Source organism: Aquarana catesbeiana, linkage group LG02 (assembly GCF_042186555.1).
Source record: "Aquarana catesbeiana isolate 2022-GZ linkage group LG02, ASM4218655v1, whole genome shotgun sequence".
Taxonomy (NCBI): domain Eukaryota; kingdom Metazoa; phylum Chordata; class Amphibia; order Anura; family Ranidae; genus Aquarana; species Aquarana catesbeiana.
In genome coordinates, this window is record NC_133325.1 from 109,972,329 (window position 1) to 109,978,328 (window position 6,000).

Consider the following 6,000-nt stretch of genomic DNA (forward strand, 5'->3'; position numbering starts at 1 on the left):
ACTTATAACTGACACAAACTGACACCAATGCAAAAAAAACACTGCTATTGGTGTCAGAGTGACAGGGGGTACAGGGGGGTGATCGGGGGGTGATCGGGGGGTGACAGGGGGGTGAAAAGTGTGCCTGCGTGTTCTACTGGAAGTGTAGTGTTGGTGCACTTACTTGGATGTCTTCTCTCCTCGGCGTCGGATCAAAAAGACCGGCTCCAGGAGAGATGACATCACTTCCTCTCCCTCTGTTTACATTACAGAGGGAGAGGAAGCATTTGATTCGCTGGGAGCGATCGGGAGGGGGTGGCCATCAATGGATGGCCTCCCCCTCATCGCCCGCGAACAAGAGCCGACCGCCTACGGCACCGGGGGGGGTCCGATCGGACCCCCCGCCCGCGGGAAGGCATCACGTATCAGGTACGTGATTTTGCCTGCCCGTGCCGCTCTGATCACGTATATAGGCGTGAGGCGGTCGGCAAGTGGTTAAAACTTTATTTTGCAATGATACATGTCCCCTGAGGCAGGACCCCGGGTCCCCAAACACTTTTTATGAAAATAACTTGCATATTAGCCTTTAAAATTAGCACTTTTGATTTTTCACGTTCGAGTCTCATAGACTTTAACGGTGTTCGCACAAATTTTTTGAACCGGGGCGTGTTCGGCTCATCCCTAGTGGAGAATTTTAAATACTTAGGAGTTGCAATTTACCATCAAGTTTCTGAATTTATTTCCCTGATTTTGGGAGATTTTGGGTCAAAATTGAAAGTATGGAAGTCGTTACCATTGTCTTTGTTGGGACCTATTAATTTTTAAATAATGAAAATTATACCAAAATGTATCTACTTATTTAGACATTCTCCCCAGTGGCTTCCTATGTCCTGTTTTACAAAATTAAACTTTTTTCATCTTTTTTTAAGGGGATCGAAGAACCCCAGGTATAAATTAACCACCCTGTTGTGCCTTTGTGACCAAGGAGGACTAGCTTTTCTGGACTTATATAAATATTTTTTAGCCACTCAGTTGGTTACAGCCACATGGTGGCTGAATCCTGATATATATAACTCCTCTACCTGGCTGGAAGCGGCAATAGTAGGCTCTATGGATGCTTTTAAAGCCCTTTTATTTAGGGGCCGTAAGGCACCATAGCAGTTGACTCCTTCAATGCTATTTAATGCTTCATTACTAATCGAGCCTGGGAGGCTGGTCTTAGATGTGAGGATTATCCTAAGGGTGCTTTTTCTCCAAGTGCCCCTTTATAGTTTAATCCTACTCTTCCTCAAATTTTTAAAGTACCAGAGCCTATTGCATGGACTAAATATACTTTTTCAAGCGATTACTGATCGGAAACTATCTACTTTTTCTACACTTACCTCAACTTTTAATGTTCCAAGCTCCCATTTATTTAGATCTTTCCAGCTTCTTCATACTTTTCATGCTCAGTTTCAACAGGATAGTTTAACGATTAGACAATCCAATTTGGAATTAGTGCTGAGGTCTGAGTGCCTGGATAAGTCTATTTCAAGATTGTATTCTCATCTTATATTCATTTCTATCCTATCATTAGAGGTTCTTAGAGCTAGGTGGGTGCAAGATACACCAGATTTAGATATGGAGGATTGGAGGGGTGTGTGAGGTTTTCCTTTGCAAACTTTGAGAGATCTCATGATCTAAAACAAACTGGTACATAGAGCATACAGTATCTTACAAAAGTGAGTACACCCCTCATATTTTTGTAAATATTTTATTATACCTTTTCATGTGACAACACTGAAGAAATGACACTTTGCTACATGTAAAGTAGTGAGTGTACAGCTTGTATAACAGTGTAACTTTTCTGTCCCCTCAAAATAACTCAACACACAGCCATTAACCTCCCTGGCGGTATGATTATTTCAGATTTTTGCGTCTCAAAGTGGTACAATTATTTTGCATAGAAATTTTGCGTTTTATATTGCAGGTCTGTAATTCTTAGCAATAACACACTTAAATCTGTCCACCAAGAGTCTAGTAGAAATACTGGGTATGGTGAAGTTTGAAACACAAAATCATAAATAATAATATAATAAATATAAATAATTATAAAAAATGATAATATAATAATAATAAAATAAATTTCCCCACGATTCACTATCGCTCAATTCTGCAAGTGTTCTAATTTACTATCGCTGTTTTCTAGCTGGTCTAAAACCACTTTTGACGTAAAGGGAGACTTTTTGGTTGCTATGGACAATCTCCAGTTTCTAGGCAGAAAGGACAGTATATATCAGATAAAACTGCATGCAGGGCACTGGACAAAGCACTGGGGACAAAAGGGATGTGAAATGATTTCATACAGTACTGTAATCTGTAAGATTACAGTGTACTGTACGTGTTATGAATTTTCACTTTTTTTAATTTGACGCCAGGCTCCGCCCCCATGCGTCGTGACGTTTGCAGGGAACGGAGCCCGGCACACAGAGGCTTCGGGCGGAGGACAGAGCCTGCAGACACCGCGGGGGGATATCGCAGGATCCTGGGAACAAGGTAAGTAACACTGCACCAGGATCCTGAAATGTAATCTCGAGTGTGGCTCGGGGTTACCGCTAATGGTGCTGAAATTTAACCCCACCACACTTGGGAAAACCGCCAGGGAGGCTACTGTCTAAACCGCTGGCAACAAAAGTGAGTACACCCCTAAGTGAAAATGTCCAAATTGGGCCCAATTAGCCATTTTCCCTTCCCGGTGTCATGTGACTCGTTAGTGTTACAAGGTCTCAGGTGTGAATGGGGAGCAGGTGTGTTAAATTTGGTGTTATCACACTCACTCTCTCATACTGGTCACTGGAAGTTCAACATGGCACCTCATGGCAAAGAACTCTCTGAGGATCTGAAAAAAAGAATTGTTGCTCCACATAAAAATGGCCCAGGCTATAAGAGATTGCCAAGACCCTGAAACTGAGCTGCAGCATGATGGCCAAGACATACAGCTGTTTAACAGGACAGGTTCCACTCGCCATGATCGACCAAAGAAGTTGAGTGCACATGCTCAGCGTCATATCCAGAGGTTGTCTTTGGGAAATAGATGTATGAGTGCTGCCAACATTGCTGCAGAGGTTGAAGTGGTGGGGGGTCAGCCTGTCAGTGCTCAGACCATACGCCTCACACTGCATCCAATTGGTCTGCATGGTTGTCGTCCCAGAAGGAAGCCTCTTCTAAAGATGATGCACAAGAAGGCCCGCAAACATTTTGCTGAAGAAAAGCAGACCAAGGACATGGATTACTGGAACCATGCCCTGTGGTCTGATGAGACCAATATAAACTTATTTGGTTCAGATGGTGTCAAGTGTGTGTGGCGGCAACCAGGTGAGGAGTACAAAGACAAGTGTGTCTTGCCTACAGTCAAGCATGGTGGTGGGAGTGTCATGGTCTGGGGCTGCATGAGTGCTGCTGACACTGGGGAGCTACAGTTCTTTGAGGGAACCATGAATGCCAACATGTACTGTGCCATACTGAAGCAGAGCATGATCCCTCCCTTCGGAGACTGGGCCGCAGGGCAGTATGCCAACATGATAACGACCCCAAACACACCTCCAAGCCGACCACTGCCTTGCTAAAGAAGCTGAGGTTAAAGGTGATGGACTTGCCAAGCATGTCTGCAGATCTAAACCCTATTGAGCATCTGTGGGGCATCCTCAAACAGAAGGTGGAGAAGTGCAAGGTCTGTGATGTCATCATGGAGGAGTGGAAGAGGACTCCAGTGGCAACCTGTGAAGCTCTGGTGAACTCCATGGCCGAGAGGGTTAAGGCAGTGCTGGAAAATAATGGTGGCCACACAAAATATTGACACTTTGGGCCCAATTTGGACATTTTCACTTAGGTTTGTACTCACTTTTGTTACCAGCGGTTTAGACATTAATGGCTGTGTGTTGAGTTATTTTGAGGGGACAGCAAATTTACATTGTTATGCAAGCTGTACACTCACTACTTAACATTGCAGCAAAGTGTCATTTCTTCAGTGTTGTCAAATGAAAAGATATAATAAAATATTTACAAAAATGTGAGGGATGTACTCACTTTTGTGAGATACTGTATATCACAACACACAGACTTAAAAAGATAAATCCTGTGTGCTCTTCAGAGTGTTGGCAATGTGGAGCAACTCAGCATACATCTTTTGGACTTGCCCATATATAGCTATTTTTTGGGTGGAAGTGGAGGATTTTTTGAATTCTATCACTTCCGCTCCTTTACCGGTTTCAATGTCTGTCTGTTTATTGGGTTTGGTAGAGACTATTTTATCAACAGTGTCTGAGCGAGTGTTTGCTAATACAGTATTATTTTACGCAAAAAAAGCTATTGCGTTGCTTTGGAAGAAACCTCGTCCCCCTACGCTCTCATATTGGAAGCAGTTGGTAAATAATAATCTTCCATTGTATAGAGATACTTGCATGAATAGAGGTTGTCCTAGTAAGTACGACAGTGTGGGCAAAGTGGCCGGACAAACCGTATGCAGCATCGAACGCCCATGGGGGCTATTGTGTATAATATGTGCGTTCCCATATGAGAAATGTTTGGGGTCATTGGCGAAAGAGGGAATCAATTTCATGTATAAATCTACGTGGGATTTACTACTTCCTCTGGACTTCATTGTCAGCTCCAGATGAGATCTCTTTTCAGTCCGACTTGGGTAAAGACTGAGCCATGAAAACAGCCTCTCTAAGGACCATGACATCATCCAGGAAGTTTGCCAAGATCAGGGTTTAGCCAAGGAAGGGTCCTTTGGTGGTCAGAAGCTTCAGGTGAGATCACCTTCAGTCCAGTTGGTGTAAGGATTGATCTATGATGACAGTCTCTCTAGGGGGCTACATCCTCAGCCACTAAGTTTGCCAGGATCAGGGCCTTTAGGACCCTGTTGTGGCTTGCTGCTCCAGATGGGATAACTTTCAGTCCTGTTTTGAGTAAAGGCTCACTCATGAAGGCAACATTTCTAAGGGCTTTTTTTCCCAGTTATGACGTTTGCCAGGATCTGGGCCTTAGGCTATGAGGGATCCTTGGTGGCGTTCTGCCTAGTACAGGTAGTGTACTTCTATTTAGGGTGTTCTCACTCACTATGGGGTGTGTAGATAACTTCCTTATGCCATTCATTTTTATTAGTAAGGTTTCTGTTGGCTGAATGTTATGATTGAAACCCTACTTTTTTCAGCATCCCACCCATTTTTTCCTGGTGCATCATGGCAGCATACAATGGGTTGTGAATCCACCCCCACAACCTGATAGGACTGGTTAACTATAAATCAAAGACAGACCCAGCTCACAGCATTCTCCTTTTTCTCCTCACCTGATCAGGACTGGAATCACGAGGTATCCCTTACTGTTTCTCGCACTAGCCAGGTATAGCCTCTCCTGGGTGGAAGTCCTTCCTGTACAGTCTCTCAATGAGCTATATGGTTGGAGCCCAATTCTGGTGGTCTGGGGGGCATATTTCAGCCTTTTCTGGGTGTAAGTCCTTCCTCTACAGTCTCTAAATGAGCTATATGGTTGAAGCCAAATTCTGGTGGTGCAGGCTTGTCAAAGAAAGCTTTAAACAAGCTTTGACGTAACTGACAGCATTTCACTTTGCTTTTTTCCATATGCTTTTTACTTCTTTTCTCTGTGTTATGGGTGTTTGCCAATTCCAAGATGGCGACAGCAGTGCAAGTACACTCTGTGCATGGGAGGCAGGAAGTGATGTGGCCTCTGTGACCAGTTTCCTGGCTAGAGCTTTTCCAGGATGGCGATCTGAGCATGCTCAGGCACTGACATCATCACTAATGGCAAATGTGAGTTTTAAATGCTTGTATGGCATTTTTGGGCAACAAATGGTGGAGCTCTCTACTCCTGCATGCTTATGTGGTCATTGTTTGCAGGTATGTTTTGGCAAACACCTGGACTTTTCCTATCTCCTTCTCAGTGTTGCTCTAGAGTTGCCACCTAATCCCTTTAAACCCGAACACCTTTGAATTACACAGGTTCTGAGGCTAATTAAATGCA